We start from the raw sequence: 24,758 nt of genomic DNA on the forward strand, positions 1-24,758 counted from the left end.
AAGAATTAGAAAAGCTGTTTTTGAAAATTGAAAGCTGTAGTGTTGAGCAGTATACACTCGCACAATAATTCTCCTTCCTGATCACATTCATTTCTTAGTCCTTAAGATAGACTGCGATCTATGGTCTGTGTGAAAGGATTGGTACTATGTGCCGCTATTGATGATGATTGATGTGTTGTTGTGTATTTCAGTGTTTCTTTTACCACTGCTGGACATGTGGCTTGTATATTGCAATATATGGATTTGCTGGATGCAACTCCAATGTTATGTAGAAACGCGATGAATGTACCTGTTAGCTGATATTATAAACTGAGGTCAATATTTAACCGAGATCTAAACAGTAATTTCTAAGGCCCCCCCAAAAATTAGTCTTGGTTCTCAGGCACTGCTGCATCATCATAAAGTCTGCCACATGTTTCATTTTTATTTCCTTTCAATGAAAAAAATCCTCATACTTAAAAATAATGCATTCCAATTTAGCATGCAGTTACTTCCCTTTACATGTGCACTGCTTTACTGCGCATCTTGTGTTATGGTCATGGCGGTAATAGGAGTTTGTATGTTTGTTTATGTAGGGAGGCCCTTTCCCAGGTTGATGGCTCACAACTTTTTATTTCATTAAATACTAGTTTGAAAAAGCAAAAAAAGACCCCCCCAAACTAAACATGTACTCTTTATTTTCATGAGTCATTGCCTGAGAACCAATTCTTTTATTTTTTTAAGCCGAATGTATAATTCATACCTTTCATTTTTACTTGTAATTTTATTTATTTTAGTTTTTTTAAATATTTTTTAGTTAGAGCAATACGAATGGGATGATGTCACGAAATTGCTTTTTCCTTTGATGTGGTACACAGAATGAAATTCTGTGTTACCATGGTTACCAGCCCTTGTTATGTACTGCAATGTGGAAAATAGACCGACATGTGGAAATTACACTTGAGAGATAGGAAAAGAGATTGTTAAGCTTTGACCAACATCCAACTTGTGCAGATGCTTACATTGCACAGATTTTGATGGTGCTATCAAAAACTGTCACAACCATGATAAAGTAATGCTGTGACGTCTTAATCATGTATATGTAAGTATTAGATACTTAATGGAACATACAGGTTATTCCATGTGGAGCATCTTCCTGAGGCAAGGGAGATAACTGACTTTAAAAGTCCAGTTTCCACCCTTGCAGAACTTGACTGGTATTATGGAGTTATGTTTTGGCTGGACTAACGAGTCAATGCATAGTCCAATCAAAATCGTGTAATCGACATCCGGTTCGTAAACTTTCATGCAGAGTTAGGTTGATTTCAGGATTTGCAAGGTATGTGTACCGCCAACTCGGCATCAACACATATTTTCCTAATCTTTTCATGTTTTAATCAAGGTGCACTTGTAGTTTAATGCCTTTCGCGATTTAATACCCATTTTATTACAATATAGATTTTGATTATGGTTCATATCGTCTTCACTGTACGCCGCCATTTTGTTTGAAGCAAATGCAAGTGATATGCGAGGTGGAATCTGATTGGTCAGTAGGAGATGTATAGAAGGGACATAACTTGTAATAACCACTGGTGGTGCTACGATAAAGCCACAAAAATCCAGCCTAGTTCGGCAAGGGTGGAAACTGGACTTTTATAGTCTGTTAACTCCCTTTCCTCACGAAGATGCATGTGGAGATGCTGAAGTGATATGTTGTTACAGACGCTGAGTGTCTAACCATGCAATGACTCATTTTGCTGATAAACGTGTCATTATCAACAACTGGTTTTGATTGATTTTGCCATTATGCACAGGATGAGAGAATCCTAGATGAAATTCATAATGATGCCAAAATAGATTTTTTGAAATGGTATGCCAAAAATATGCTGAAACCATCAATTGCTCAAACTTCATAATATCTGCATTTTCTACTTACAGAGTTTCATTTCATGGGACGCCATAATAAACCATGTGCATTTCAGTTGTACATTTCATGTCGTATATTTCACGTCGATATCACAGCGTTAGACAGTGTACGTCATCGACACTACATGTAGTTGTATATTTCAGTGTCTTGACTTTGTATTAATCAGAATGATGATATGGAGTTTTTGGCTTTGTTGTTGAAGGTGTGATAACTCAATTACAAGACAACATTCTAATTCAGCAAGGGTGGTTGGTAGTTCACTGTACATTTCAATGTGAGGGAGCTATGTCATTTATGTGTTTTAGTGGTGGGAATAAGTCTGTTTACAAAATACAATGGTTTATTGAATATATTTGGTTTGATTTGCTACTTAACAGTTTTTGTATTTCGGATGGTTACACTGAAACAGACACTTCGGAATTGCACATAAATATGTCTGTGCAAGATGAATGAGAATTCTCTGCATTTTATTTAAGAAATAAACGACGAGTGGGAGTTGTTTATTGTACAATAAAACACTGCAGGGAGAATAGACCATGAAGGGCACAATTGTACGATAAACAATGATCACAAGTCGTTTATTTCTTATATAAGATATCAACATTATGTACAGCCTCTTTTAGGATGATGATAAAATGTACAATTTTATGAATATTTAACAGTATTTAAAAAATGATGACTCCCTCAATAGAATCCGACCATGGCAATGTCGAACAAGTCCATTTTATGCACAGGTGGATATTTCACGAAATATTCGTACAATCCTCAAGTCGATTTTATGTACCTTATCCCCATTAAGGATTGTCATGTCTCTCCTGCTTTTGGATGCAATTTTTCGGCCATCATGTTTATCTGCGTTGCCTAGCTACATCTTTGGGGAACAACTCACTAGACACTCCCCTCTAAAAAATAACGTAGTTCAATATACGACGTCATGAAATCATCAGAAATGACGTCATGATAGAACAATGTTATATCGTGTGAAAAAACCACTTCGTTCTTCATTGTTCTTTTGTATTTATCGTGTAGCTGTCTCATATATAGCTATCAAACCGGTCCCTTTTAAACAAGAGATGTATAAAGAACATATTTTGTATAGATGTCAGGAATTGTCTCAATATGTTAGAATTTGTTGAAATCTTAATTTTGTAACTTTATTTTGAGAACATGTACTCAGGACAAAATAAATCAGCAGAATAAATAGAGGGAAACTCACATTGCAACTTTTCTCATAGAATGATGTGACTGGCACAACACTATATTCATTTACACATTGTACTGTCTCTATGTACTTGATGCTTAGAGTTTAATACTGAACTGTATCTGAAGACACTGATTGTGAAATAGACTTTAAAAGTACTTATTCCCCCATTGTCACAGAGTAAGTTGATTTTGACATCTACTTTTATTGTTAATGTATACATGATAATCATGTAACATTCATGATCACAAATACTGGCAGCCTTATAGAATCAAGGTATGATGTAAAGATTACCTGGTGCAATACAATGACTGGTCCCTTGACTGGGTGTTACGACTATGTTATCTTCATGTAATATTTCCTATTCATTCATTTCTGTAAATGTTATTAAAGACAATATAGTGCCAGACTAGATGTTGCATCATAGGTTTTAATAATTACAAGATTATTTAATATTTTGCTTCTCTACTAAAACAATAGTGTTAGTTGAGTTGTAGCCACTAGAGTTATTTCCCTTTGACTGCTAGCTTAGATTGAACTAACTTCATTCAGTGCATGTTTGCAATGTTCGAAAAGTGTAACCCTGAGCGGATTTTGACAACCCAATCAAATTAAATGATGCATGTGCTTTTCAGCCAATGAGATGTCAGCTTTCTAACAAGATTTGGCTTTACAATATTCTTATATCGCAGTTCCTGTCCACGATTTTGACTTTTTTTAGCCTGGAAAGAGTAACTAACACAAAACAGAAATGTTTCCTCCTTTTTGGGTGTGAATGCACTGGCATTCAGACTAATGTGAGAGTGTTAATTTTTGTCATTATATTCTCCACTCAGAACTGCCCATTAACATTCGTTTTGAACATACAGAAATAGATGTGCTGCTCAGAAGGCCTTGCACGTTTGTACGTAAAATTAAAAAGTATCCACGCTTATTGGCTGATTAGGAAGTTCAACAGATGTGATCTTGTATGAAGGGTTGTCAGATCGTCATACTAAGCGGTATTGAATAAGAATAGTAGATCTGATTTTGTATTGTATTGATAACAAATGTAGACTCATGCAAGATTCATACTTGGTTTTGTTTCTTTATGCTATGATGGTACCCAGGAATGCAATAGATTTCTTGATATTATTGTCTGTAGTGTAGACAAGAGCGGAAGGCTTCATGTATTTAATCCAAGAGTTCTATTTTTCATTTCACATTTACAATACATGGGAAATATAATCAGTACAAAATGCCTTTAAGGCAAACGGATTGGGGTGAAATTCAGCATCAGTTACCTACCTAGCAGCTAGCGCTGGTGTTTCATAAGTAAGTTGTGTTGGCAATGTGTGGCAAGTTGTGTTCACGGATCACAACCCACATCTAACTAATATATTGTCACAAGTTTTCAAGTTGCAAAGAGTTACATTCAGTGTAAACCTTTGTTTGACATGGAGATCTACCTTCTTTCAACCTTCAGGGTCCCAGTGCAGAAACTCAAAGTGTGTCAAGGCATGTTCCCTTATTTGTTGCCCTCAGTATATGCACAGGATATGTGTCAAGTCGCCCCAGCTAGTTTGCTCAGCATACTTTTGAATAACCATCATTGAAATGTATTTACTTGTTGATCATTGTCATTTAAAATATGCTTCAACATCATGATCAATTTTTAATTATAACACATTTTCTGTAAGTGTCTTGAGGAATACATTCTTTCCATTGGTATTAACCTGTTGTGTGTGTTACATGTGTATTGTTTGTGTCGAAATTAGCATCATGATCCTGTTTTTCAATATGGCAACAACGAAGATGGTGGTTTAAATTTCTGCTGTGGAATTCATCAATCATGATTGTTACCATGTGTCATAAAATGCTTCAATAATGAGTGCTACCATGCATCATAAAAATACTTCACTCATGATTGTTAGCAATCATCATGAAATACTTCAATCAAGATTGTTACATGTGTCAAAAAATGCTTCAATCATGATTGTTACCATGTGTCATAAATACTTCTATCATGATTGTGACCATGTGTTATAAATACTTCAATCATGATTGTTACCATCTGTCAAAAAATGCTTCAATCATGATTGTTACCATGTCATAAAATGCTTCAATCATGATTGTTACCATCTCATAAAATGCTTCAATCATGATTGTTGCCATGTGTCATAAATACTTCAATCATGATTGTTACCATGTGTCATAAAATGCTTCAATCTTGATTGTTACCGTGTCATAAATGCTTCAATCATAATTGTTACATGTATTTTTAAATGCTTCAATCATGATTGCTTCCATGTGTCATATGATGCTTTAACATGTTTAATCCAAGTTCTCATGTGTCATAAAATGCTTCAATCATGATTGTTCCCAAGTATCAACAAATGTTTCAGCCATGATTGTTTCCAAGTACCATAACATGTTCATGTAATATATATGTTGTCTCATAATATTAGCATCTATCACAACTTAATATATGAACATTGAAGGTGTACATAATATGACTTTTCAGATCTTTTTGCAACACTGAGTTTTGGGTGTTGCTCGAGAGGGAGTATGGTTCTTTTTGTATAAAAGACAGCTTTGAGATAAGTGAATCATGACCTCAACCTCATTTTAATATTTCAGGATTTTTTGACAAATTTACCTTTTTTATCGTTTGATGTTGATTGACTTGTAAAGATTTGTTGTCAAGGAAAAAGAGCCCTTGATGTCCTAACAGCTGGACATGACTTTGAACAAGGAACAGTTGGGAGTATGGGTTAAGGTCTTTGTCGTTATCAGAATAATCAAATTTGATTTGTTTCATATTTGATTTGAAATGAAAATCATGTTTGGCGAAGTGGGCTTAATGAATGTTTCTGGATTTCTTTGAAGGGTTCTTGTGAGAAATTATGGACAGTGATAAATGACTTCATTTGGCCATTTTTACTAGATGTCTTGTTTCTCAACACTGTTTGAAAATGTGGGTGGATTTTAATAAAGAGCATGATATAAAAAAAATAATTGTAGAAATATTTTGGCAATACAATTCAAGCTATGATTATATGAAATTTTAGAAATTTAGAATTTGACATGTTTTCAACCATTTTGGAAATTTAAATACTCAGAACAGCACTACATTGGAGAAACTATTCTTGTTCTAACAGATCACATCAAAACATTGTATTATTAACTCAGCCTTTATGAAAAATAATACATACGAAGGCGCTGTTGTTCACCTGGTAAATTCTGATGGAGCATGGAAAGTTATATATTCTAAAATCTTATATTGAGAAACAAGACATTTTTAATGTGGCCTTTCTCTAGTTTTTGAGAAGCACTTCAGAAAGAATTGAAATTATCATTTACTTTTTGTAATTGGAGATATGTAATGTATGTTTTTGTGAGGGTCTGACTAATTGATATTTTGAGTGGGAGGGTTAGCTGGGATTTAAGAAAATAATAATCTGATTCCAAAAATAGTGGAAAAGAATAAAATTTGTTATTACCCAAATTGAATATGTTCCCTTCACATGTAGGATATTTTGAAATATGTGACCCACCATGAGATAAGGGACCTTTAGGTGAAAAATAACTTTTTGACTTCTTACTATATTTTAAAACTAGTTTCTTTGGACCACAAAAATACAATTCATAAGCTTCAATTCATATTTATTACAGAGATTCATGGTATCAAACATTTGGACTCATTTTTGCAAAGTCCCATTTTCAGACATATAACTGTTTATGTAATGATTGCAGTTTTTAGATATAATGTCTGATTAATTGAAAGTAGACATATTTGCTGAAATGTTTCGAAATAATGTTAGTACATTACAACCAAACAAGAGGAAGATCAATATTTTTGTCCAGTCCACACACATGGCGATATTTACTGAAGTAAGTTGATGTCAAACATCTTTCTTTATCACGTCACAGCACAATTGTGTCCTTGCTCACATAAGGTCTCTTTTCTCCTGGTGCATCACATATGATATGATGTGGATCCCAAAATTCTTTGACTCCCCTTTTCAGAGTAAAAATTGTATGTTTTTGAAGCACTTTCTGAAAAAACTATGTCTCAAATGAAAGTCCCACGCTCCCAACACCTAAATATTGAATGGTCAGCTCCAATACAACTGAGTTTCATTTCTCCAGCTGATGACTAATCTTTTTCAGCAGGTTTCATTAGCCCTTGTTCAAATATTTACAAAGAAAATGATGTACCTTTGGAATGCACAAAAATGAAGGCAGCCATGTTTTTGAAAAGTACTTTTTCTTGAAATGTGCATGTTTTAAGGTGAAAGGGAGTTCAAGGTTTGTGGAACGAACCTAGTTTGATGGAAATATTGTTGTATTTACTATAACGAAATCGATTTCTTTTGTACATAGCAACTTAGGGGGTTGTATGAAATTGTCATATTTGCGAAAAAAGATAAACCTTTGAAATACCTCTGTTGATAATTATCAGCTTGCAACAATGTGCTGATTTATTTAGCACATTTGAAACAATTTGTGTTATCAGGGGATGATGTTAGAACAATTGAGAATTTTCAAAATTCATAAAATTTCTCACCCTTGTCATATTATACTACTTAAAAGAAGACAATGACCAACCGATTCTTACATATTATTACAGTTAATCTGTCATGTAACTAACATCTACTCTCGGAAATGAACATATTTTACAGAAAAAACTGTTGTTAAATTATAGTTATAAAATATAATAAAAAGGAGCCCAGAGACTGATACTGCAGTAATCTAGACCTGCCAAACATTATAGACTTGCATGGGCTGCATGACAGACTGTCTGTCATGCTATGGTGACTGTAGCTGTCATTGACTTCTTTTGAGTATGATACATATAGACCTTACACAAAGCCGTTTTCAACCTTGCTTTAAAAGATTTATCAATCTTTGTCAATGACTTCTATTTAAAACATGCCCCCTAATACTTCCTTGTCTTGTTATTGTGAGCTCATGATTGCTATTTTTATATGAAATTCATATCATAAGTGTATGTCAACACAATGTCTGTAGTGGTAGTTTCACGCCTATGTCTAACCTGAACGTCTTTCAGTAGTTTCACGACAGTGCAGTTGGTAACAGAGTTTAGTTGTGGGCAATCGTTTCCACAGTATTTCTCTCCATGTTTCATGATGTTGAACATCAGAGCTATTGCATGGTCCCGTAACAAACAGCTTAAGAAGTACTATCAAAAGTAATTTTCTTTTTTTATGAAAATTTAGATCCAATAAGTTAATATGATCCCTAATAATATGTTCCCAAGGAACTAGAAGTCCATTTTCATCGATGGACTAAAATCTTCCCTCCAGAAAAGATGGTTCTTTGTGATAACTAGGACTGATTTGATATCACCGACCAAAATCACACCCCAAACAATATCAGTGCAAATTGTAAGTGTTTTGAACAACCTCCTCAGAACAATTTTGCATGAACCAAAATCAGCTTCTGTGCAGGTGCTGGTTGCATTTGGTGTTGATTTGAACCCATTTTAGTCATGTCACATTGCCAGATACTTATATGTTGGGTAATGGGATTAGTTAGGACAAATCTTGGTTCATAGGCTGTTTAGTATTGATAGCTGTTCCTGAATTCATCTCTTCAGAATTTCTGTGGAAATGGTTGTCCTTTACATCAAGGTTCCATAAAAGGTATAGGCGTAGATGTTGGCATTTAAAATGCTGCTGGCTTCCTTGCTTAAATTTGGTGCGAAATTTAGTTGAATAGAATGTGTTGCTAGTGGAGTTGTTGTTGAATAAATTGCTTGACAGGATTGGTCATTGTTTTCACTGAGATGATCTATGGCTTCATTGACTATTGATATTTGCATTTGTTTGTTTGTCGTTTACACCGCACTCAGCAATATTCCAGCTATATGATGGAGGTCTGTAAATAATCAAGTATGGACAGACAATCCAGTGATTGATATGATGAGCATCGATCCATACAATTGAGATACGATGACAAGCATAGTTGCCTAAGGCAAGCATGAGTTGCTGAAGACCTATTCTACCCTGGATCTTTGATATTCGCAATATACTCTCTAAGCTACCATACCATTGTTACAATTCCAGGGATTGTTATACAAGGCAATACCAAACAATAAATACACATATAATACATTACAGTACAATACATTAAATACAATTATTATCTACGAGGGCAAACATATTGGGGTTCATTAAAATCATATGTGCCCTAGGGTCATATCACTTCATGAAACAACAGTGTATTGTTTCCGTAATCCGGACGGCATTGTTGACGTCATGTGAATCTTATTGTGACGTGAGGTTGGAATGACGTCACACTAGAAACAAGGTCATAGCTGAAGATTGTTGACGTCATTCAACAAATTGTGGTTCCGCTGCTGTTGCGACTTTCTGTCCTTAAAGGTAAACACTAAAATTTGTCTCTGACATAGAATATTATATTTGTGTTTATGTCATTCTATGGTTACGACACTCATGCCTAAATTTCAGTATTAAGACACTCGTGTGTGTCGTAAACAAAGTATGACATGAACACTAATATAAGATCCTCTATATATGATACAATAGAAGAAAAAACTAATACAGTAAACTACGGTTATAACGAACTCAAAGGTACTACTAAATTTAGTTCGATTTAACCGTAGTTTGTTATAAGTACATATACAGCATGACTACAGCATGTAGTCGAGACCAAAAAGTAAGTTTGTTATATCCGTCAGTTCGCTATAAGCGTGTTCGTTATAACCGTAGTTTACTGTACATTAGAATGCAAACAATAGAAATAAACTACAATGTAATATACAATAGAACATATACTATTGGAAATGAATAAGGGAACAATATAGAGAAATAAGCTTTACTGTCAGTACATTTGAAATAGCGAGCATACAAATTCAACACATGTCATAATCAAATGTTGAGATGAGCTGTGTGCATTGTTTCCAATGTGTATATGGTAGACAAGGCAGGAAACCCATGATATCGTATCCTTTCACTGTGTCTAAAACTATTTGTTCCCTTATTCACTTCCATCAGTATATGTTACAACATAACACCACATGACAAATACATTACTATACAAATACAATGCAATGTAGTACCACAATACTATACAATAAAATGCCAAAACAATGTGGTACAATACAATACAATTAGATACAACACAATACTGGTACAATGCAGTACAAGATAATAGAAAGCAATACTACACAACAATACTGAACAATAATACCAGTACAATAAAATGTACAACACAACACTAATACAATGTGGTTCAACAATACAATGTAATGCAACAATACTGATACAATGCAGTACAAGATAATACAAGGAAGTACAGAGTACAGTACAGAACGATACTAATACAATAAAATGTAATACAACACTAATATAATGTGGTACAACAACACAATACAGCTTATAATACAACACACTACTGATCGATACAATGAAGTACAAGATAAAACAAAGCAATACTACACTACAATACCAAACAATAAAACTAATACAATAAAATTTAGTACAACATAACACTAATATAATGTGGTACAACAATCCATTACAACATAATACAACACACTACTGATACAATGCAGTACAAGATAATACAAAATAATACAATGCAGAACAATAATACAAAAAAATGCTAAAAAGAATGTACAACAGAATGTTCATACAATACTTGTGCAATACAATAACAACAAACAACACAACACAGTCGTAATACAACACCAATGCAATGCAACACTCAAACAACACTATAATAATTTTAACCTGAACGTTTTAAATCGGAAACAATATTGCTCATTTGAATATCACACATGCCTGCTGAATTATATATATAAGACTCTAACGTAAAAAACAGAAAGGGGTGAACTAAACAAATGATCAGTGGTGTGTGACTGACGATTCGCTCTATCAAGGTACGAGGATACAAAGACCCGCGTTCGTGCGGCGAATAAAGTGTATACCCTTTTGTGTGTGTCTGTGTCTGCTGTGTGCGCGTGCGCGTGTGCGCGCGCATATAAAGTAGCCATTTCAAACGTGGTAAACATGGCAATAAATTAAAACACAATTTGTAAAGATATGTATGTAGACTGGCATTACTGACCCAGTTAATTATGCTCAACGGAGGTACTTAAGGTGTGTTGTCTAGAATAATAAGGAAAATTAGGTCATTAATCATTTTCTTGACACAGGTAACCATTATATTTTCATTTTCCAGATTAAATTCCTCGATTGATCAAACATGCTTCTTCTAAATTGACTCTAACTACTTGTTTTTGAGGACACTATAATGAAAGTCTTTGGGCTTGCTTATCGTTAAATGTAATTAAAAACAATTATCGGACAGGAATATCTCTAAGAGGAGTTCGTGGGATGATGGGTGTGTGTCTTACTTCTCTCTCACACAGGTAATGCGGAGTTGAGTCTCCTGCTCATTGCAAGAGCGACTACATCGGGATTAGACCGTCTCCGTGCTCTTTTGGTAGAGCGTTCGCTCGGAGAGGGGAAGGTCCGGGGTTCGATCCCCGGCTGCGTCATACCAAAATACTTTAAAAGATGGTACTTGTTGTTACCCTGCCTGGCGCTCGGCATTAAGGGGCTAAAACAAGGACTGGTCGGCTTGGAGTCAGTATACTGTGTCTACGTGGGGTATTCATGTTGAACTGCGGCATGGTATCTCAATGAGCTAGCACCATAAATCGGCATTAGTCCTTTTTCAGACACCTGAAATATGAACTTGTTTGTTTGTTGTTTAACGCCGCACTCAGCAATATTCTGGACTAGAAAATCCAGTGATTAGCATCATGAGCATCGATCCACGCATTTGGGATACGATGACATGCATCAACAAAGTCAGCGAGCCTGACCGCCTGATCCCGTTAGTCGCCTTTTACAACAAGCATTGTCGCCTTTTACGGCATGCATGGACGCCTCCTTCGACAAGCATGGGTTGCTGTTTAGCTTCTAACAGATCGCGAAAAAATAATGTCCTTTGTGTACTGTTATTAATAATTTAGTAGCTTACGGGGGAGCACATCATGAAAATAATATGTATCCCCCACTCTGTGTTCTTACTCACTTTTACCAGCCCTAAACATGAATAGCGGTTGCTATATAAACATACTGACATTTGTTTAGAATAATTTGTACTTTATCTTGGGCTATGAAGAGTGCATGTTACGCCTTCCCTAACAGCAACACAGAACAATTAATGGGATGTCGTAAACATGTTGATATAAGATCAAGCCTGTCACAGCACAAATGTCTGCCATAATCGATGCCCATAAAACCCTGGGGATTTTCATCAATCAATATTTAATCAAATATTGATTTTTACACTATTGTTTTCATATTTTCTTCACTGACAGAAGACGCAAGCTCAATAAACACAACTACCAACTCCATACGTTACGTGGAACCTCGTTTATCCAGACAATACAGATCTAGAGTTGGTGATAGTAACGAGTTACAACACTATCACGGAAATGGACAGTTATAAATTCTTGCCACAGGTAACGACGATTTGTTGTACACGTTTTATCACTTCGAAACACAGAAACCGTTTTCAGTCGTCAAGGCGCCGAAACAAAACGTGCCACAATTTCACTTAATGGCCTGTTTGATAAACGCCTTCAGCACTCCGATAACGTTCATTAATCAGCGTCAGACGGGAAGGTAGTGATGACGACGATGGAGGCCGTATTGGGTCATTGACTGTTTATCGCAGTGCTAACAAGGCTAAATAAGTTTCTCCTTAATCTATTCCTGCACCCATAGGAGGACACACCGATAAAACGCCGAGTTTGATCAAATGAGTAAATGGTCTTATTTCAGGTAGTGCTTCTTGCAGTCAAAGACCTATGCGCCTTCTCTTTCTGCTGAAGCGTTTCGTCTACTTCATCTGCTGGAGTGTGTCAGTCCAGTAATTACCAGTTATTGCATTGTGGATCTTGGGATGAAGGAAAGACGTCGATAGGCTCGCCTTGGATGAAGATCTGTAGACTGTGTTCTAGAACCACGGACATTCTGACTGATTCTAAGGTAAGATGCGTTAACATTTCGCCGCGCATAGGTGCCGTTTAGGAAGATGTGGACATTATCCCAATTTACATTAGTATGATAATCTATGCCGTAACGGTATCTGGATACTCTGACAGAACCTTATTAATCCACACTGCGGCTTCAAATGTCTTATGGTAATTAGTTGGTCTGGAATCTCTTCGTCCTCGTTAATCGTCCGTGTCATAGTACAGCGTCCGTGGTGTAGTGGAAAGAGCGTCTGTCCGGAGAAGTGAAGGTCGGGGGTTCGATTCCCTGACAGCGTCATACCAAAAGACGATGGTAATTTTCGTTACCCTGTCTGGCGCTTGGCATTAAGGTGCTAAAACAAGGACCGGTCGGCTCGGAGTCAGTCAACTGTGTCTGAGTGGGGTATTCACGTTAAACCTCGGAGTGCATATGAGTATATAATCTCTAAACCCGTCATTAATCCGGACTAGTACAAGCAGCCACACACATAAACACACGCGCACCACACTAACACGTCACTATTTAAGTGCAATATTCTTGAAGGCGACGTTAAACTCCGTTGCACCTCACATCACCTGTTTTATGGTACAGTAAACTACGGTTATAACGAACTCAAAGGGACTACTAATTTTAGTTCGTTATAACCGTAGTTCGTTATAAGTACATATACAGCATGACTACAGCAAGTAGTCGGGACCAAAAAGTAAGTTCGTTATATCCGTCAGTTCGTTATAAGCGTGTTCGTTATAACCGTAGTGTACTGTATTATACTAAAAATGTAAGTTACTGTTTCACTGAAATGTACTGGCCATAAAAACACAAACAATTAGCACGTCAGATGTACATGGCCATCCTGCTAAATCAATTCATGTCTAATGTCCAGCGAAAGATTGTTCTATAGGTTATGACGAACATCGCAAACGTGTCATGTAGGTTCTTGTGATCACTGGGCACCTGGGGCGCTGGGGTAGACGAGTGGTAAAAGGGTTCGCTCGTCACACCGAAGACCCAGATTCCTTTCTCCACGTGGGTACGACGTGTGAGGCATATTGCTGGGCCCCGCCGTGATATTGACAATCTCATTAAAATCAGATCTTAGTTCTCGCTATAGCTGAACAAAGATCTTAGGACATCCCATTAAGGGTCACGTCAGAACGACCTTTCATCCAACCAATCAGAGCGTCGCTTACCAGATCATGAAAGTGACAGTCGGAATTTGTTTTCTAATCATGCAACCACGAAATATTAAACATGGGGTATTCCGAACGACAGTTACGGGTTTTATGATTATATCCATACAATCTAGGCCATCTGTAAACCATTCCAGAATGTTCTTCTTATCAGTTTTAATTTTTTTAATCGAGAATACGTCAAAATATGTTTCGAAGCGTTGTCGCCAGTTTGTAACTAGTGTCGTTAAAGTTCGAGAAAGCTGCCTTCTGATTGGCTAATGTCGATTTCTTGTCAGTCATTTCATTGGTCGGTCAAAATTCGCGAAAGGTCGTTCTGACGTGACCCGCAATTGGATGTCCTCAGATCTTGTTTAGCGGTAGCGAGAACTAAGTTTTGATTTTAATGAGATTGTGATATTGATGGAAAGTTGTTAACAGCAGCGCAAAACTGTACTCACTCGCTGTTACACGAAATATTGATTCGACCGCGATCACGAAGTTTCGATGTTTATGAAACAAATTAAGCCATTTGAAGGAAACCCTTTATGACACATAAACGAGACTAGGAGATTTCTTCTTTGATAGGCATTTAGAAGTTGGAGTACTAAGTAAGGATGCGATTTTTTGATGAACAACGTCTTTATAACATTTAAGAGCGACGTTTCGGTGTAGCTTCTAACACCGTCACTTGCTTTATAACTGTGTTAGAACCTACACCGAAACGTCGTTCTTAATTGTAATAATTTAAAGAAGTTTTTCATCCATAAATCTTATCTTTACTGAGGCTAGATGTCCATTGTAAGAACAGACAACAGCGCTGTCCTCGAGAATGGTTGTATGACGTCTGTACAACCAACGTTGTTAGACTGCACTCAATTCTTCGTGTGTATTAGCATTAAGCTGGTGTTTAACATCATGGGGTTAGAATGGTTGTATGACGTCTGTACAACCAACGTTGTTAGACTGCACTCAATTCTTCGTGTGTATTAGCATTAAGCTGGTGTTTAACATCATGGGGTTAGAATGGTTGTATGACGTCTGTACAACCAACGTTGTTAGACTGCACGCTAATTCTTCGTGTGTATTAGCATTCAGCTGGTGTTAACATCATGGGGTTAGAATGGTTGTATGACGTCTGTACAACCAACGTTGTTAGACTGCACGCTAATTCTTCGTGTGTATTAGCATTCAGCTGGTGTTAACATCATGGGGTTAGAATGGTTGTATGACGTCTGTACAACCAACGTTGTTAGACTGCACGCTAATTCTTCGTGTGTATTAGCATTCAGCTGGTGTTAACATCATGGGGTTAGAATGGTTGTATGACGTCTGTACAACCAACGTTGTTAGACTGCACGCTAATTCTTCGTGTGTATTAGCATTCAGCTGGTGTTAACATCATGGGGTTAGAATGGTTGTATGACGTCTGTACAACCAACGTTGTTAGACTGCACGCTAATTCTTCGTGTGTATTAGCATTCAGCTGGTGTTAACATCATGGGGTTAGAATGGTTGTATGACGTCTGTACAACCAACGTTGTTAGACTGCACTCAATTCTTCGTGTGTATTAGCATTAAGCTGGTGTTTAACATCATGGGGTTAGAATGGTTGTATGACGTCTGTACAACCAACGTTGTTAGACTGCACGCTAATTCTTCGTGTGTATTAGCATTCAGCTGGTGTTAACATCATGGGGTTAGAATGGTTGTATGACGTCTGTACAACCAACGTTGTTAGACTGCACGCTAATTCTTCGTGTGTATTAGCATTCAGCTGTTGTTAACATCATGGGGTTAGAATGGTTGTATGACGGCTGTACAACCAACGTTGTTAGACTGCACGCTAATTCTTCGTGTGTATTAGCATTCAGCTGGTGTTAACATCATGGGGTTAGAATGGTTGTATGACGTCTGTACAACCAACGTTGTTAGACTGCACGCTAATTCTTCGTGTGTATTAGCATTCAGCTGGTGTTAACATCATGGGGTTAGAATGGTTGTATGACGGCTGTACAACCAAGGCCATTAGACTGCACGTCAATGCTTCGTGTGTAGTAGCTGGTGTGGAACATCATATTCATAAAAACATGGCCATGATACATGAAATATTAAATTTCCCCATCACTCATTAGATACCAATGACATCATTGAAAGGCATTTTCATAAATCGGTTGATCCGAATATTTCATTAAGAAGAACAAACGAGTTCTAGAACAGATGAGGGGGTTCAGGGAAGCCAACAAATAATTATCGTTATATCTGTCCCCTGAATACGAACAGCATCACTATCGTCGCGATAGCCCTTTTAACGTGATGATTTCAAAATGCAAGAAATATAAAGTCAGTTCGAAATCCATCTTGGGTATGTTGGAACTGAGGTCTTTATCGAACATCGAACCTGAACTACTGTCACATGACTACTTATATTCTTTTACCTATAACTGCCCAGTTTGTACGGTATAACATTAGGGAATTACAAGGTCCATATTAACGCAGTTTTAACTTTCAACATTAGCCACCAATATAACAAGAACCCATTCCATAACTGTGCTTTACCAAGCAGACATCACTGACTAAGAAAAGAAACACACAAACCATTCATTCCCAACTCTCTTATCAAATAGTCGATATGAGTTTATGGCAAGATATCCAAATCATATTCACTCAGCAAATAACAGAATCATATTCGGCTCTTACTCGTTCTTGAAAGGTAATGATTTCCGCTTCAGCCCTACCACGCAGTAATCACAGGGAGAACCAAATATTTGCCTTGAACAATTATTGGCTGATAAATCTCGGATAGGGAATACCAAGTAGCAGGACCATGTGTCTTGGAGAACTAGAAGTCTTATCTTACAGTTTCAGAGAGCCTTATAAAATCTATAATCTCCTTGTAGACAGAGAAGTACCTTGATTTATGTTCCAATGCGACCTTCGTTAGTGTAACGCGTCTTAAATATTACCAGGGAACGACGGCTATCAATTTTCTAGTCCCTATGCTTTCTTGAGCACGGGGATAATCACCGCATGAAATAACGATGTCTACATTTAGAGATGTTTTAATCGATATTAGGTATATGTAGTGTACTTGGGTGTAATTATGCCATGCTGAGATAGACTTGAATAGAGTCTGTGGATATAATGCATGTGACGTCAAGATATCCACGATTTATGTTTGTTGTTTAACGCCGCACTTAGCAATATTCTAGCTATCCAGTATTAAATATTGGCACTAGTCCTGTTGTCCTTGCAAAACTGCCCACTAGTTAGGGTATCATAAAGACTGGCAGAAATTTGCTATTTTGAAGGGTTTTGCTATAAGGACAAGTGGACTCCAAATATTAGTGTTACCGCTGCCATCTGGAGGCAGTACGTATATTATCCAATTTGGACAAGACAAAACCAGTGATTGATATTATGAGCAACCATCCATACTACTCACAAAGTCACCGACTACAGATCCCTTTTATCACCTTTTGCGGCCAGCATAGGTTTCTGGGGGATAAATTTTATTATCATTTAACTAAAACATTTATCCATCACATAAGCTTATGACATAAAAACATGTATGTCATACCCCAATGACATAGGTATGCAAATTAGATAGACGGAAGTGGGACTTTTTTCGCCGGGGCACGTGAGTAGGTGTTTACAAACAACATGGATACCTTATGTTGATATGGAGTGGTCCCAGTGTTTACAGCGATTCGCTGTGCAGAGTTGCGTCCCTTGGGCACGCCAGAAACCTATGATTCTGGGTTCGAATCCCGGTTCGCCCCGATTATGTTTCTAGGTTTGTCAGCACCATACCCGTGCTCGTGTGTTTCACCGAAGTGGTAAAACGTCAGAGACCTGCATCACTTCAGGCTTTCCTCCCACATTAAGCTGACACGCCGTGATATAACTGGAATAATGTTAAAAGCGGCGTTAAACCCAACTCACTCACTCACGCAGTGTTTACAGGAGACTATATACTTGGTATCATGCTGTTCTGTGCGGGAAGTGAAACTTGTTGGATTGGTGAATCTGACCCTCTGGCTTCTGTAAGGACTGGTCGGCACGGAGTCAGTATACTGTGTCTGAGTGGGGTATTCATGTTAAACTGCGGCATGGTATCTCAGGGGGCTAGCACTATAAATCGGCATCAGTCCGGTCTAGTACAAGCAGCCACACACACACACGTGCAGGCACGTCGCTATATAAGTGCAATAATCTTGGACGCGACGTTAAACCCAATTTCACCACACCTCACCGAGCCTGACCACCCGATCCCGTTTGTCGCCGACCGCCTCCGTGGTCTAGTGGTAGAGCGTCCGCCCGGTTTCGGGGGTTCGATCCCCGACCGCGTCATACCAAAAGACGTTGAAAGATGGTACTTGTTGTTACCCTGTCTGGCGCTCGGCATTAAGGGACTAAAACACGGACTGGTCGGCTCGGAGTCAGTATACTGTGTCTGAGTGGGGTATTCATGTTAAACTGCGGCATGGTATCTCAGTGAGCTAGCACTATAAATCGGTATCGGACTAGTACAAGCACAAACACACACACGTACATGCACGTCGCTATATAAGTGCAATAATCTTGGACGATACGTTAAAACCCTTTTCACCTCACCTAACCCGTTTGTCGCCTCTCACAAGCATTGTCGCCCCTTACGGCAAGCATGGGTTGCTGAAGACCTATTCTACCCCGGATCGTCACGGGGCTCTGGCTACTAGGGCTTCCGTTCACCACACTGACACACAGGTCATTAAACATGCAGCTTTATTCAAATTGGTATCTAGTCACCTAGCAATGGATGCGTGCCCGAACCTTCTAGCGTATAATAAACATGCAGGTGCAGGTAGCTTATTGAATCAGGACTGATCTGTTGATCCTGGTTTGGTTGTCTGTTTGTTGGTTGTTTTACGCTGAAGGTATATTGGCACATTCCAGGAATATCACGACGCACTGTAAATATTCAAATCTGGACTAGCCAAACCAGTGGTTGATAAGATGAGCATCGTTCTACGTCGTTTGGATACGGAAACGCGTAGTAACAAAGCTTGACCGCCCAAACCAATTTAGACTTTTTACATACTCGTAGGTTGCAGAGATTGTATCGCGGTCATGCGTTTTGATCACGGGGGTGGTACCGTGCGCCATAGGAATGGCCTGGCTCTGTCTAGTCCGTTAACTACATAATACCCCGACCCCAGGCAACAACGCGGCTCTGGTATGGATTCACTGTAAACCGCGTCACGCCATATCCCGCCGCAAATAGTTCGTGTAACAAGACGGCAGATTTGAAGACAGGATATTTTTTGCTTAGCAGAAGTTATGTATCATGTTGATTTGAAGACAATCACAAACTGAACCACGCCGAGATGTAATATTGAGTTCACGACCGCTTGTGTTATGTCATGTGATAGTCACGTGCACGAAACTAATGTCATGTGACGGTCACGTGCAAGAAACAAGTTCCAGTATGGATTCCTGCAGTGATGGCCGAGGTCTTGTTACAGTGAGTCGAGTCAAGTGGAGTGACATTACGAGAGGAAATATCTCCTTCATCACCAATTACATAGTTAAGTTATCACCTTTAAGTACAATAGATATCTGCATGTTTTTTGTTAACACAAAAACGGTATCTGGAGAGGGGTCTGTTGTTGGTTTTACATTGCAGAAATCTACTAAAAATGTTGTAATAGAGAGATAGATAGATATGAATGAATGTATTTTTTCGTACATAAAACATGCAAGAAAAATAGCATCTTATAAAAAAGCAAAGTTGTGTGGTTTTTGTTTTCTTTTGATTCATATTGATTGTTCGTTCGTTGTTTAACACAATATTGTTTCAACAATATCCCAGCTATATGACGCTGGTCATTGGGATACGATTACCTGCATCAACAAAGTCAGTGAGCCTGACCACCAGATTCCGTTAGTCGCCGCTTAGGACAAACATGGGTTGCCGAAGATCAATTTCTAACCTGGATCTTCACGTTACTTTGACAAATAGCAGCATGGAGATCATAGTTGAAAAAATCAGAAATGTATATTTTTCATAAAATATTCTGTTCCGGGTTCTGAATGATGCGATGACGAGACTCTCTGCAGAGAAGTACACAGAATGGACAGGCTCACAAGTCACCGAATGCCTTCATTGTTGTTAGAGTTAACTGCCCTTGATCTGTACTAAATCCGGAAAACGAACTGACGCATGTGCAGATTGACACCAGTAAAGAAACCCCAATCGATAAGTTGTTTGCTGTTGATTTATTGATAACGAAGTATCGAAAAGACCACGTTGCTCAAGAGTTAACGTGGTCTTTTCGTCTTTTCTGATTCCTAGTCAAATCTGTTTTAAAAACTAAGAAACAAGAGCCGATTATATAAATAGGGAGTCAGGATAAATGATGCTTATAAATTGTTTCTTGTTAACGCGAACATCACTGTGCTCGAGTTTTGTCGCTGAAGGCTTGCATGCAGTAAAATCATCACACGAGTGCTCTCCCTTGTACCGCATGCTTGGTTACTCAAATACCCCCCCCCCCCCCCCCCCCCCCCCCCGCCCCCCCCCACCGACGAGCCCGCAGTCAATCAGGCTGATACACGTTTTGCCACTGATACAACATCGAAGTTGCCGATGCTCAGATAGTCAGAAACCAACGTTAATGAGACGATTCGCTACGTCTTAAACAGTCCAATCAAATTACATATGCTTATCACCCGTTATACTTTTTGAAAAAATATCTAAACATTTATATAAGCATACGTCACGGATAGCTCTCATTGAGAAAATATAATAAAATGAGAAAAACGTAACTACTTCCATTTGCGTATGTGTCTTTTGGTGATATTGTTTGTACAGTTATAGATATCGAGCTCCTTCTTGCCGCCATCAAGTAGCTGGGATATTGCTAAGTGCGGCGTTAAACAACATACAAAGGCGTCGATATAGACACCATGGGGAGGGGGATCTATTTATTGTCTTTGGTGTAATTTATACAGAAATAAAGATTTTTTGGGTGTGTACAGTTGCGGTTGTTGTAGGATATAGAGATTCTATTTATCATCCAAAATCATTAAAAAAATACAGGTTTCAGTGCCAGAGACATTAGTGATGTTATTTGAGTGTTTGATGATGATGATGTCACAATGGTCTGCATAGCATTATAATGTAATTCCATTTATTATATACTTCAGTGTGAGTTTTCTGAAATTGAGAACATTACAGTGAACATAACACTTGATATTTCACTATAATGACAGATGGCCATTAATGGACATAATATCGCTTCTTGCTGTTTGTTATTTTCTTGAAAATGATGCGTTAGAAACTGTAAACTCATTTAACTCGCCAATCGAGACGTTTCGTAAAGCGCCATGTTTGTGACAAGATCAGCGCGTATTCCTTCGCTTCCAACACCGGTCTCTTTGATTTCAAGAATATGTTTTAAAGTCGAGTTTGTATATAATCCTAGCCAAATGTATCATAAAGTAATTAAGTGACCTCAAATATTTACTTTTTTTTTGCAAACTCGGAACTACTTTTTTAAGTCCCAATTACAAGGAATGATGAAACGTCACAGCGTGTTTTAAGGTATTACATTTGTAATGAAAAAGAAAATCCGGTAGACAACTACCCCTTTACGCATATAAAATAAATAGGATATTTGATGTGTCGAGTGAAATATCACGTTTCTCTCTTCGAATGATGGGAGAAAGGAGATATTTTCACGTGAAAATATCTCCTTTCCCCCGCCACTCGATAAGAGAAACATGATATTTCACTCGACACACCAAATATCCTCTATATACCGTACACACTGGGCAGCATAGATGGGAATATAACAACAGTCCAAAGGCTGTTGTTCAGTTTTGATGTTCGATAAAGAGCTTAGTACCAACACACCCAAGACGGATTTTAAACTGACTTTATATATGTTGTATTTGGAATTCATTTCGTTTTAAGCACCATCACAACGAAAGTGATGCTGTTCGTTTTCGGGGGATTGATATGTCGATAAGAGCTATTATTTATTGACTTGAAGTGTAAGCTCTGAACTCCCACCAATCTGTTCTAGAACTCGCGTGTTCCCTTTGAGGAGGAATCCGATCGTATGGAAATGCATTTCGATGAGGTCATTGGTATCGAATGAGTGCGGGCGTGAATCTGATATTTAATTAAGCATAACATTCTGTGTCTTTCTTAATAAGGTGTTACACACCAGCAGAACACTACACACGAAGTATTGACGTGCAGTCTAACAACCTTGGTCCAACCCCATGATGTTACACACCAGTTACACGCTAAATACACGCGAAGTATTGACGTGCAGTACATGTACTAATTGTTTCGTCGCCTTGTGTAATAAGACTTGTAGGTTAACTGTTCACGTGTTTAAGCACTATCGTGTTACAACACACGTAGTACATGCCTGTTCTTGCAATGGAAATCTTCTCTCTGAATATGAAAGCCGCACGTCTATCAGTGTCAAACAGAAAGGGTTTCCTTGAAATGGCTTGATTTGTTTATCTTCAAGAAGATAGCGCTTGATCTAAGTCAAGTGACCTTTCATGTATCCCGTGGAAGCCAGTTTTTATTTATCTATGATAAATCTTTATAATTATTGAAGTCAATATGAAACTCATGGTGAAATACTTTCGTGAGTATTGACGACATTGTACACATCCAAATGTGTCATCAGATCTTCTGACAGTGGTATCGTAGAGGAATAAAAGATTCCCCACACGAAACTGAACCACCTATCTACCTGGTCTAATTTAATTGCAAAGAACTTGATATTTGGATATATAAAGGAAAGTGTAAAAATCTGGACTAGCCAAACCAGTGGTTGATAAGATGAGCATCGTTCTACGTCGTTTGGATACGGAAACGCGTAGTAACAAAGCTTGACCGCCCGAACCAATTTAGATTTTTTAAATACTCGTAGGTTGCAGAGATTGTATCGCGGTCATGCGTTCTGATCACGGGGGTGGTACCTTGCGCCATAGGAATGGCCTGGCTCTGTCTAGTCCGTTAACTACATAATACCCCGACCCCAGGCAGCAACGGGGTTCTGGTATGGATTCACTGTAAACCGCGTCACGCCATATCCCGCCGCAAATAGTTCGTGTAAAAAGACGGCAGATTTGAAGACAGGATATTTTTTGCTTAGCAGAAGTTATGTATCATGTTGATTTGAAGACAATCACAATCGTGCGGCGTTAAACAACATACAAAGGCGTCGATATAGACACCATGGGGAGGGGGATCTATTTATTGTCTTTGGTGTAATTTATACAGAAATAAAGATTTTTTGGGTGTGTACAGTTGCGGTTGTTGTAGGATATAGAGATTCTATTTATCATCCAAAATCATTAAAAAAATACAGGTTTCAGTGCCAGAGACATTAGTGATGTTATTTGAGTGTTTGATGATGATGATGTCACAATGGTCTGCATAGCATTATAATGTAATTCCATTTATTATATACTTCAGTGTGAGTTTTCTGAAATTGAGAACATTACAGTGAACATAACACTTGATATTTCACTATAATGACAGATGGCCATTAATGGACATAATATCGCTTCTTGCTGTTTGTTATTTTCTTGAAAATGATGCGTTAGAAACTGTAAACTCATTTAACTCGCCAATCGAGACGTTTCGTAAAGCGCCATGTTTGTGACAAGATCAGCGCGTATTCCTTCGCTTCCAACACCGGTCTCTTTGATTTCAAGAATATGTTTTAAAGTCGAGTTTGTATATAATCCTAGCCAAATGTATCATAAAGTAATTAAGTGACCTCAAATATTTACTTTTTTTTTGCAAACTCGGAACTACTTTTTTAAGTCCCAATTACAAGGAATGATGAAACGTCACAGCGTGTTTTAAGGTATTACATTTGTAATGAAAAAGAAAATCCGGTAGACAACTACCCCTTTACGCATATAAAATAAATAGGATATTTGATGTGTCGAGTGAAATATCACGTTTCTCTCTTCGAATGATGGGAGAAAGGAGATATTTTCACGTGAAAATATCTCCTTTCCCCCGCCACTCGATAAGAGAAACATGATATTTCACTCGACACACCAAATATCCTCTATATACCGTACACACTGGGCAGCATAGATGGGAATATAACAACAGTCCAAAGGCTGTTGTTCAGTTTTGATGTTCGATAAAGAGCTTAGTACCAACACACCCAAGACGGATTTTAAACTGACTTTATATATGTTGTATTTGGAATTCATTTCGTTTTAAGCACCATCACAACGAAAGTGATGCTGTTCGTTTTCGGGGGATTGATATGTCGAAAGAGCTATTATTTATTGACTTGAAGTGTAAGCTCTGAACTCCCACCAATCTGTTCTAGAACTCGCGTGTTCCCTTTGAGGAGGAATCCGATCGTATGGAAATGCATTTCGATGAGGTCATTGGTATCGAATGAGTGCGGGCGTGAATC

At 37.9% G+C, this 24,758-nt stretch overlaps 1 protein-coding gene across 1 annotated transcript in view; it reads left to right on the forward strand.

Annotated features, from left to right (window-relative positions):
* Positions 1-12,485: 12,485 nt before the first annotated feature.
* The window catches only part of LOC124117590, a 46,718-nt gene continuing 34,445 nt past the window's right edge, over positions 12,486-24,758 (forward strand). Inside the window, exons 1-2 of the mRNA XM_048393550.1 lie at positions 12,486-12,612; positions 12,935-13,141. The gene's annotated coding sequence lies outside the window, so the exon portion shown is untranslated. The remainder of the gene's footprint in view (positions 12,613-12,934; positions 13,142-24,758) is intronic.

This window comes from Haliotis rufescens, unplaced genomic scaffold (assembly GCF_023055435.1).
Source record: "Haliotis rufescens isolate VD_foot unplaced genomic scaffold, xgHalRufe1.0.p SCAF_12, whole genome shotgun sequence".
Taxonomy (NCBI): Eukaryota; Metazoa; Mollusca; class Gastropoda; order Lepetellida; family Haliotidae; genus Haliotis; species Haliotis rufescens.